Here is an 11,316-nt window from a genome sequence, read left to right on the forward strand (position 1 = left end):
CTCCTCGAGTGAGCGGAAGTTTTAAAAAAACGTATGTAGTGAGTGTTAGTCTGTAGGTTTTATCGTTATTTTTTGCAATTTTTTTAATTATTTGTGAATGAATGAAGAAGAAATTTTATTGAAATCGATTAATAGTCATTTAATAGTCGTAAACAACTATTAATATCTGTCTGAAAACATATTGAAAAATACATTTTCAATAAAAGTTTCTAAGCTCACTACAAAGATTTTTGGGCTTTGTCTAGCAAAAATTGAAGGTATGTTTATTCTTTTTGTATATAAATAGAACGATCATAGTATTGTAAAGTTTACAATTTCTTATTTTAACGCTTGCTTGTAATAACCATCCAGTATTGGCTGCAAATAAGACTGTTGAACCTCCAGTAAAAAAGCTACAAACAAGTGATACTCAGTTTTGTGTGCAAACATTTTTAATTGATGAGTTTAGCAATTGGATTTTTCGTTATGATGCAAATAGCATGTTTTATTTAGCTGGCAGCACAACTAATGCTGTAGCCAAACGTGTTTGTAGAAATTGTGTGCAATTTTTGACAACTCCAAATTTGACAAATATATATTTTATAAAAAAAGCAAAGTATTACACCAAAGGGTTAAACAAAGGTGGTTTAAAGGAACCATGTATGGAAACTTATAGTTTAATTTTACATTGTGAACTTTATTTCACTTTGTACCAAGATGTGATAATTAGAAATAGTAACAGTGATTTATTAAAAGTATTATTTGAGAAAATCAACATTGATTTTCCAAGTTGTTGTTATGTTAAGTACAAAATAATTAAACATGTTTTCAATGTTCGTTCGTATTGGGTGAAAAATTATTATGAGAACTGCAAACGTCATACCAAAGTGTATGGATCTGCGACTATGAAATGAAGAGTTTTAAACATTTAATTTATGTATTTGCTGCACATATATTGTGCATTGTTAATAATGATGTTAATTTTATTATTTATAATTTTATAATATTTTTACAACGGAACAAATGAATAAACAAATATAGATATATTCATATAAATGATACAAATTTATTTTATTTCAAATGTACAATTCTAACTACTCACTTATGCTATGTGCAGTTCATTACTTTTTTTTTTAAATATATACAATTTATAGATAGCCCTCATAGATTTTCATATAGATAGATTTTCAGCAAGCAAAGACATAATGGTCTCTTCGTCAACAGATTTTATTCCACTTTCACACTTCTAAAAAAAGATACAATTATTATTTTTAAATTTACAATTAATTTACATATTTATATAACATAAACATAAATAATAAATGTTTCAAAATAAGAATATAATACCATTTTGCTTTCAGCAGCACTGATCTTTTGTTTTTGTCTTCCTTTTTTACTGTCATACTTTTCATCTGTTTTAAAATTAAAATAAGAGTTATTGAGCTTTTATTCGTAATATGTTATTCAATATATTTAATATATATTACTAAACAAATCCAGTATTTTTATAATTTAAACAGATTATCTATTTTTCAGAGTAATAATAAAACATTACTTACCAAATCATTACGTTCCAAATAGAGAGGTTATCTATGTTTATAAATCAATCATTGAATAGTATTTTGTAGTTTAATCTATCTTTAAATGTTAAAAATAGAAGAGTTAAGTACTAACATCAACTATCAAATAATTTATTTAATGAAATTTAAAACAATTATCAATAAATAATTCAATCTCGCTTGATGTCAAAAAACGTGTTTACTATACAAAACCATACTGGTGTCTTCTCTGTAGGAGCAAAAACGGCGGATGAGAGTACTCATCTCTATAGTGCTTTATTCTCACCAGGACGGTGCTGACACCTTCCTGTACGCCTGCACCAACCTTCGCAGATGTCCCTAGCAGCCGCCGAGAGTGCGCGCGTCCGGTGGTGGCAACATCTGCCCGGCCACGTAGCCGGTCCAGGAAGTGGCAGCACCGGATTGGCCGAAGCATGTGGCGTGATTGCGACCCGAGGTTTTGATTGGCGGATCAACGTGGCGTGATCTTGGCGCGTCTGCCTCCGCACCCCGATGATCTAGGATTCAGCGGAAGCTTAATCGATCTCGATCATTCTTGTGCGGTTAGTTAAATAACATAGTCGATATTTCGCTTCCTCGTGATTCTGATATCTTGTTTTCCACTTAAATTCTGTGTCTTTTCTTTCTCGTGTGCTTGTTCGCTATTTTCCTCGTCAATTCTGTTCTGTGAGGTCACTAGTGACAAAAAGGAAGTTTCCACTGGTCGTCGTCCAGCGTCGGTGATTGGTCAGTACAGTGGTCAGTAACTAGCCAGCGCGGCGCGGCCTCTGGACGGAGTTTAATTCACTTCCACATTGGTGACCCCGACGTGATCTTGCAGAATCAGGTTTGATTAATCTTTTCTTCTTTTTTCTTTTTCTATTTGTCTATACGGTTTTGCCTGTGATCGGCAGTAAAAAAACGTTCTCTTTTCGTTGTTTCTGGCTTTCCCTGTTAACGACCATTTTTCGAGTCGTCGTCTTGTCTTTGTCGGCTATTTTGATTCGTGGCAACGTTTAACGGCCATTTTCAAGTCGTGGTCTTGTCTTTGGCAGCCATTTTGTTCTCCTGTTCTTTGGTTCTCTCGTCCCCTCTCGCACGCTCGGCCTGTTACGTCATCGCAGTGTCTTTCTCGTGTGCGATCGTCAATTCGTTCGAACTCGTCCTTCTTCGGTACCTTTCGTTCTTTTTCGTCTTCGTTCGTTTCTTTCCGTTTCTCTTTCGTTCTCATTCGTTTTCGTCCGTTGCTTTTCGTTTTCTCTTGTTTCTCTCGCGGTCTTTCGCTCGTCTTCCTTCTTTTTTCTTCTCTCTTTTTTATTTTTCTTCAAAAATTATGCCGATCACAAGTGCCGAAGCTTCGCAGCGCGCCGCCGGCGATTCGTCGAGCGCGGCTGCTTATCAGGACTCGCCTGCAACTGACCCCAGTGGTCAGCAGGTTCCTCCCTCGTCTCCCCTGACTCCTAGTGCGGCCCTAGCGCCGATCGGAGCCTCCGTTTCGGAGGGGACCGTTTCCGAAGGGATCAGTCAAGCACATTCGGGCTCTTCCGCCCCCGTCTCCGCGACCCCTTCTGCCGCCACTCCTCTCGACGCTCGGCGCCACGCAGTCTATCCGTGGCCGCGCTTTTCGCGTCGAAGTCCGGAGGTTTGGTTTCTGCAGATGGAGTCACTATTCCACACCAACGACATTGTCTCAGATACGGACCGTTACCATGCGGTAATCTCGTCACTTGATTTCGACACAGTGGAAGAGATGATTGACGTGCTTCAACGCCCTCCGAGGCTTGAGAAGTACGCGCATCTGCGGAAGCATTTGTTGGCGAGGTTTGAAGACACAGTTTCCCAACGTCTTCACAGTCTTTTCTCGGGGCTTTCTATGGGGGATCGCACTCCGTCACAACTTCTACGACGGATGCGCCACCTCGCCAGGGGTTGCGTCGGCGACGACGTGCTCCGAGTTCGGTGGCTTGATCTGCTTCCCCCCCATATCACCCTGCTCCTTCGCCATCTACGCTCTGCGGATCTCGATGAATTGGCGGCTAGAGCAGATAGTTTGATGGAGCACGCCCCGCGCGACATCTGCGTCGTCCGACAGGCAAATCCCGGTTCGTCGCTGGCCGTTGGTGCGAGACCAGCTGGTGCCTCGCGCGAGTCTGGTGCACTGCGTGACCGGGTCGCTGAGGAGCTAGTGGCAGTACACTCCAAATTATCGGACTTGACAACGGCAATAAATCGGTCAATCGACCAGCAGCAGGAGATCCTGGCTGCTTTCAGTCGTGTCGCAAACTCTTGCTCGTCGCCGCCTCCGCGACGATTGTCGATCGCGCGGTCTCCATCTTCGGTGGGATCTTCATCTTCACCTTCGTCCTCGTCCAGACCCGTGCTTTCATTGAGACCGCCACTAACAGTGATGACTCTCCCCACGTCGCACCGATGGTGCCATTACCATAAGCAGTACCGAAATCGGGCGGCTAACTGCAAGCCAGGTTGCAGTTACCGGGAGGATACTAAAAGAAAAAACTAACCTCGCCCCCGCACAATTCGGCGGTAATCGGTGGCCAGTCTTCGTCCTTGTCGGACTACCGCCTTCACATATTCGAGAGCTTGTTGCGGCATCCTATGCTGGTCGACTGCGGCTCGGTAGTTTCACTCCTACCCTGCCGTTTCGTCTCGAAATCGCTCTCCTGCGATGAACTTCGTCTGGTCGCTGCTAATGGCACCCCTATTCGCACCTTCAGTCGCCACCTGCTGACGTTCTCGCTTGGTCTTCCGCGAGAGTTCCAGTGGTTGTTCGTGGTGGCCGATGTGCACACACACGCGGTGGCGACGAATCCATTCTCGGGGCGGACTTCCTGAATCACTCCGGCCTTTTGGTCGACATTCGTCGCCAACGCCTCGTTGATCCGACTTCGGCTCAGGAATCGGCCTTACACCTTCGGAAGGTCGCCCTCCACGGGGTTGCTTCTGTCGCAGCTTCATCAGACTTGTGCCATCGGGCCGCCTATGACTCGTTACTCGCCGAGTTCGCCGACCTCGCTCTGCCGTCGAAATCGGGGGCTGTGCTTCAGGGCTGCAGTGTGGTGCACCGCATTGTCACGGCTGGACCGTCCGTTTTCGAACACCCGCGTCGCCTTGCCGGCGAACGCTTGTCCGAGGCTAAGTCTACCTTCGACCGCCTGCTCCGACAAGGAGTTATTCGGCCGTCTTCCAGCCCGTCGGCCAGCCCACTTCACCTCGTGGCAATAGCCCCTGGCGGCTTCCGAGCGACAGGCGACTATCGTCGTCTTAACGCCATCACGTTGCCTGACCGCTATATCCTCTCCCCGTCATTGAAGACTTGCTCGAGGATGGTTTCAGTAACTCGGTCTTCTCGGTCATCGACCTTCAGGAGGCCTACTTTCAAGTTCCAGGCCTACTTTCAAGTTCCAATGGCTGAATCCGACATTGAAAAAACGAATGTAACTACGCCTTTTGTCTTGTTCGAGTTCCTTCGAATGCCGCTCGGCCTTCGCAATTCCTCGCAGACCTTCCAGCGGTTTATGGACTCGCTGCTTCGAGATCTCCCTTTCGTCCGCTGCTATATCGACGACCTTTGCGTCCGGTCCTCCTCGCACGAGGAGCACCTCCACCATCTTTGGGCTCTCTTCCCGCGCTTGCGGGAGGCCGGACTTTCTTTCAAGGTCGATAAGCTGCAGCTCGGACTTCTCAGTGTCGTTTTCTTGGGGAATCGGATCTCTTTGAGTGGCATTCGTCCTCCGGAGCGCAAGGTCCTTGCTATTCAGAACTTTCAAAAACCCGCAACGCCAAGGAGCTTGCGACGTTTTTTTGGGTATGATAAACTTTTTAAGACGGAGCTTACCGCACGCCGCTCATACTCAGGCACCGCTTAACCAGCTCCTCCGGGGTCTTCCCATCGGCAGTCGTCGACCGCTCATCTGGAACGATGCAGCTGACCGCGCCTTCGAAGATGCTCGGCGCAGCCTCGCGATAGCTAGTCAGCTAGACAGCCTTCCTCTCGCTGTCCGCCCCGCCTCGTCTCGCCACCGACGCCTCCAACTCGGCCGTCGAGACAGAGTTTAATTCACTTCCACAAATTCCTACAAATTGTTTTGAAATTTCAAAATACTGTAATTCCTTTTATCAAATGAAACCTAATTAAGTCTTTCTTATTAAATTTATAATAATTTTTTCGTGTAACTTATTATATTTTAATATAAATTTTTCATTATCATTAAATATAGTTCATTTTTTTCTGTATTTGAGCAATTCATTATTTCATAATTATTTCAATGTTTGAATCATTCGCACGCAAAATCGAGTTCCGGTCCCCCAGCAATGTACATGGCGCATCCCTCCTATAGGATCCCTAGGTGCGTGTAGAAGGTTTCTCTATAGTAAAAATGAAATTAGACTGAACTTTCTTTGTTACTTTTATTTAAAGGACGCGACTTGCTTTTCTTTGTTGTACACTTATCAACGGCTACGTTCAGACTAGTGACCGCTTCTTGGTAGCGTGGTTCCCTATGCTTCTAGTAACTTTAGAGGGCGCGACCTTCGGTCGTACCGCTACATGCGGGACGCCACAAGTCTCTAAAACCTCTCTCTTCCGAGACGAGCTCTTGGCCCTTTATGGGAACCTTAATCTCTCCGTTAGACGAAAAGACGTATAATTCTACGGCATTTTTCATATAGAAGATAACTTAACTTGCCCCCTCCGCCTTTAGAAGACAACACAAAATAATTAATCTCAACTCCAAAACAATGTAACACAAAATTAAATGTTAGAAATACTCAATTAAAGGAAATTAAAAATTGAACATAAGTATTGAAAAATTAGCCTTTACTCATTAACTGCTAAATTTTTTTCTTTTTGGTCGGATAAGTTATATATATGCACAAAAGTTAATGTAGCAGTATAATTTTATTTGAATTATGTTTTGTTTTTAAAATATTTAATATTTCTGAAAACATCCCAAATAGGAATGTTGCAGGTTGTAAAAAAAAAACTAATACGAAACTAATTCTTTTATTATATGCGTTCTCTCATACAATACATACAAGAACAGATGATATTTATGCCATTCTTTTATACAGTCCACACATAACCCGACGTTACATTTGCCACATTGTTTTCTTACATTTGTTTTACACACATTTAACACATTAATTACACACATTATTGGGTTGGTCCGTACGCTTTCAAGAAATGTTTTGACGCTTGGTTTTGTAGAGAAGGTCTACCATGATTTTTAGGATTAGAAGGAGATGCTCGCTGCAAATATGCTAGGACGATATTTTGTCGAAATTCCCATAATGGCATGGCTTTGTTAGCATGGCAATATACAGTCAACCCTCCCATAACGCGGTGAGTGCGTACCGCGTTATATGGAAACCGCGCTATAAGAAACTCGGATTTAACCGTACAAACCAGGCTAATTCGTAGCGCGTTTTATGGAAACCGTCTACCGCGTTGTATGGAAACCGCGCTATAAGAAACGCAGAATTAGTACAAATCACATCATTCGTACCGCGTTATATGGAGACCAATAAGGACAAGAAAAATTATAAATTATTTTTATTGAATTGAAAAGTTTATATAAAGAAATGATACCAAAACTAAACTAAAAAACTGTTTTCCAACAAAAACAAGAAAGACTTTTGTAAAATTTAATCTTTCAACACTCATCCTCGCTGTCAGATAATATGAGTCGCCTAACTCGTTTTTTTTTAATAGGCAAAATGTCTTCCTTACTTGGCTCATCTTCACATTGGTTTTCGATTGTAGCTTTTTTTTCTAACTCCACTAAAACCTCTCTATAGGGAGCTAAGCAATTTCTTAACTCTCTTTTAAACTTTGCGCTACGCACCGTTGAATGATCAGTTTCAATGAAATGGAGTTCTAATTCTTTAGCCAAATTTAGCCCTTTTTTCACATCTTGTAAATCGACATTTGGCACCCATTCGTTTTCCTTATTTTCGTTTACCAATGGATTTGAGGTGGGTGCATCAATTAAATCCATCAGTTCATCCTCATCTAAAGTTTCTTCCCCGAGTACGAGTTCTCTTACATCCTGATGGTTTGTTGTAAATTCTTCATCGCCTAAACGAGAAGCAATGTTTACTATTTCTGTAACTGGGAGTGAAATTGTAGAATCATCTTGTATTGCTTGAACCATTTCAGGTAAAAGGGGTTTCCAACACGCATTAAGCGTTGATGGTTTAATTACCGCGCAAGCCGATGACACGGTTCTAATACAATCTAAAATAGAAAATTCCATCCCAACTTGAGTAAGGGTTTTATTTTCACTACTTTCTAATCTGTCGAAAATGGTTTGGAAAACTTGGCGTGTGAATTATATTTTTAAAGTTTGAATGACTCCTTGGTCCAAAGGTTGTATTAATGACGTGCAGTTAGGAGGAAGGAAGACAATTATATAAACTTTCTTTTTAACCCTTTCCTTGTTTCTTTCGTGTTTGACATGATGCAAATTTAGGGGTAATAATTACTTTATTATTATTATATTAAAACAAATGAAGAATATTACTTACAGTATTGTAATATAATATATATATATATAAGACAATTCCCTTGTCTTACGAAATTTGGAAACTACGTCACCAATAAATTGTACTGTGTTTGATGCTAGTAATAACTGAGATATATTTACACTATATACATATTCAAAGAGCGATTAGAATAATTATAATACAAGATTGTACGCAGGTTTACCTGAATCAACAACAAGTACAGCTTGACTTTATTATAATTATCAATATATAATTATTAACTAATTATTAAATTAACTATTACTATAAATTGAATTTAATAATATTGCTTAGCGACAGACGCCATGAATCTCCCACGTATCTCAACGTGGTTTCTGCTGTTATCACGCAGTTACGACTGACGAGTGCGAACGGCCGCGTACCTCGCTTGGTATGAGTGTGTAGAGGGTTTCTCTATAGTAAAGATAATATAAGACTGAATTTTTATTTTATGATTTTTATTGTTAGGATGCGACTTGCTTTTCTTTCTTGTACACTTCTCAACGGCTACGCACAGACTGTTCTAGTCTGGTGACCACTACGTGTTAGCGTGGTTCCCTAGCCTTCTAGTAACTTTAGAGGGCGCGACCTTCGGTCGTACCGCTACATTACTCCCTTCGGAGCATTTTTCTTATTACATAAAATGCGAAACTTAAAACTATAGATGTTTACAAGTATATAAAAATATATAAAGATATATAAAAATATTGAACTATCTCTATCCTACTTAATAAGTTTTAATTGGTACATACGAATCGGTATTGCAATCTTTTTCGACAAACGCTGGTTTTAGTCTTTCTATAGATACATTTATATGTTTTCCTTTATAGTTAATTTTGAAAATATTATCTGTAATTCTTTGTATAATTTCGTATGGACCTTCGTAAGGCGCTTCTAATGGTTTTTTTACAGCGTCGACCCTTAAAAATATGTGCGTACATGTATATAACCTATCCTGAATAAAATGTTTCTTTTTGGTATGGTGTGCTGTGGGTATCGGTCTGATTTGCCTTATATGTTGTCTTAATTTTTTTAAGAATATGTGTGGATCTTGTAATAGTTCTTCGCTGAGGAAAAATTCTCCTGGTAGTCTGATGTTTTCACCATATACCAATTCCGCAGCTGAAGCTTTTATATCTTCCTTTAGGCTTGTGCGTAGACCAAGGAGCACTGTTGGTAGTATTCCTACCTAGTCTTTTTCTTCATGGCACATTATTGCTGCTTTAAGTGATCTATGCCATCTTTCTATCATTCCATTTGACGCAGGGTGATATGCTGTTGTTCTAATTCTTTTCGCTCCGACTAATTTGGTTAACGCTTCAAATAGTTGACTTTCAAATTGTGTTCCTTGATCAGTTGTAATTGTAATAGGAGAACCAAATCTCGAAATCCACTGCGAATAGAATGTTGTTGCCACTGTATCTGCTGAGGTATCTGGCATTGGAATTGCTTCTGGCCATCGAGTAAACCTATCGATCATAGTTAGGCAGTATCTCATATTTTTAATCGTTGGTAATGGATCTATTATGTCTATGTGCACATGTTCGAAACGTCCTTGTGGTACTTCTATTTTCGAAGGTACCTGTTTGTTATGACGGCTTATTTTGCACTTTTGGCATGCTAAACATGTACTTGACCATTCTGCAATATCTTTGTTCATTTTTGGTCAAATAAAGCTTTTTCCTATAAGGTGTTTTGTTACTCTACCGCTGGAATGTGACAAATTGTGTACGTTCTTAAAAATCTGCCTCCGTAAAGAGACTGGAACGTATGGTCGTATGCTTTTTCCTACTATGTCGCCATAAATATATTTATCAGAGCTATCGAGGAAAATCTTCTGCAGGTTCCATTTTTCTTCTGCCAAAATATTCTTTAGTTCGTCATCCTCTTGTTGCTTTGCCATTAGCTCTTCTGTTGATACCAGGACTGGCATGTCTATGGTTTCCAGTCTTGACATAGCGTCAGCTGCCACATTGTCTTTTCCAGCAACGTAAACAATTTTGGAAGTTAACTGTCCTACGTAATCCAACTGTCTGGCTTGTCTTGGGCTTGCTTTGTCCGTATTTTGCTTAAAAGCGTATGACAGTGGTTTATGGTCAGTCTCTATTATTAATTCTCTTCCTTCGACAAAATATCTGAAAAACTTTAGGCTTTTATAGATAGCTAATAATTCCCTATCATACACACTATATCTAATTTGCGCTTTTTCTAGTTTCCTTGAGAAATATCCTAGTGGTTCCCATTTGTTATCGCAGAATTGTTCTAAAACTGCTCCAATTGCGTTATCGGAAGCATCAGTCTTTAATTTTAATACTGCTGTATTAAACTTAAACTTTAACTAAATAATAACTTTAAACTAAACTTTTGGGTATGCCAATAACGTTGCTGTGGCAATTGCTTCTTTGGCTTTTTTGAAAGCTTTTTCCGCTGCTGGATTCCATTCTATCAGTCTTTTGTCGTGCTTTTTGGCACCTATCATATATTTGTTAAGTGGGTCAAGCCATTCTGCAGCCTTTGGTAAGAACCTCCTATAAAAATTCACTACCCCAAGGAAACGTCGCATATCTGAAACAGTCTTTGGTTTGGTATAGTTTTGTATAGCGTGGACTCGCTCATCCAACGGCGCTATACCCTTATTATCTATCTTATAACCTAAGTAGTTTACGCTATTTTGAAAAAAATTGCACTTTGAAATATTTATTGTTAGTCCATATTGCCTAAGTCTATCAAATATTGCACGCAGATGTTTTTCATGGGATTCCTTATTTTTAGACGCTACAATTATATCATCTATGTAACAGGCACAGAAATCTAATTTGCTTAATACTATATTCATAAACCTTTGGAATGTTTGCGTCGCGTTACATAAACCGAAAGGCATTACTGTGTATTCGAACAAACCAAAAGGTGTAATTACCGCTGTTTTTTCTATGTCTTCCTCAGCCAACGGAATTTGGTGATATGCTCTAGACAAGTCTATTGTGGAAAATATATTACAGTCACGAAATTGTTGCGTGACGTCGTGTACATGTGGAATGGGGTACCTGTCTGGTACCGTAACGCTATTCAATCGCCTATAATCTCCACATGGCCTCCATTCGCCATTTTTCTTTGGTACCATATGCAGAGTACCATATGCACCCATTGACTCTTGGACGGGCGACAGATTCCTTCGTTGACTAGTTGCTGAAATTCGGCTTGTGCGATTCGCAGTTTTTCCGGATTTAGTCTTCTT

At 40.4% G+C, this 11,316-nt stretch overlaps 2 long non-coding RNA genes across 2 annotated transcripts; one reads left to right on the forward strand and one right to left on the reverse strand.

Annotated features, from left to right (window-relative positions):
- Positions 1-4: 4 nt before the first annotated feature.
- Positions 5-674, forward strand: LOC149030613 (uncharacterized). Its single transcript, XR_016178568.1, has 2 exons — positions 5-257; positions 352-674. It is a non-coding gene; the product is annotated as an uncharacterized LOC149030613 (long non-coding RNA).
- A 349-nt stretch (positions 675-1,023) lies between these two features.
- On the reverse strand, positions 1,024-1,775 carry LOC107073580 (uncharacterized). The gene is made up of 3 exons (XR_016178567.1): positions 1,539-1,775; positions 1,327-1,391; positions 1,024-1,225 (listed from the first exon to the last, which is right to left on the reverse strand). It is a non-coding gene; the product is annotated as an uncharacterized LOC107073580 (long non-coding RNA).
- Between the last annotated feature and the right edge of the window lie 9,541 nt (positions 1,776-11,316).

The sequence above is a fragment of the Polistes dominula genome, unplaced genomic scaffold, assembly GCF_049000335.1.
Source record: "Polistes dominula isolate Pdom_NZ unplaced genomic scaffold, Pdom_raw_medaka contig_11, whole genome shotgun sequence".
Lineage (NCBI taxonomy): Eukaryota > Metazoa > Arthropoda > Insecta > Hymenoptera > Vespidae > Polistes > Polistes dominula.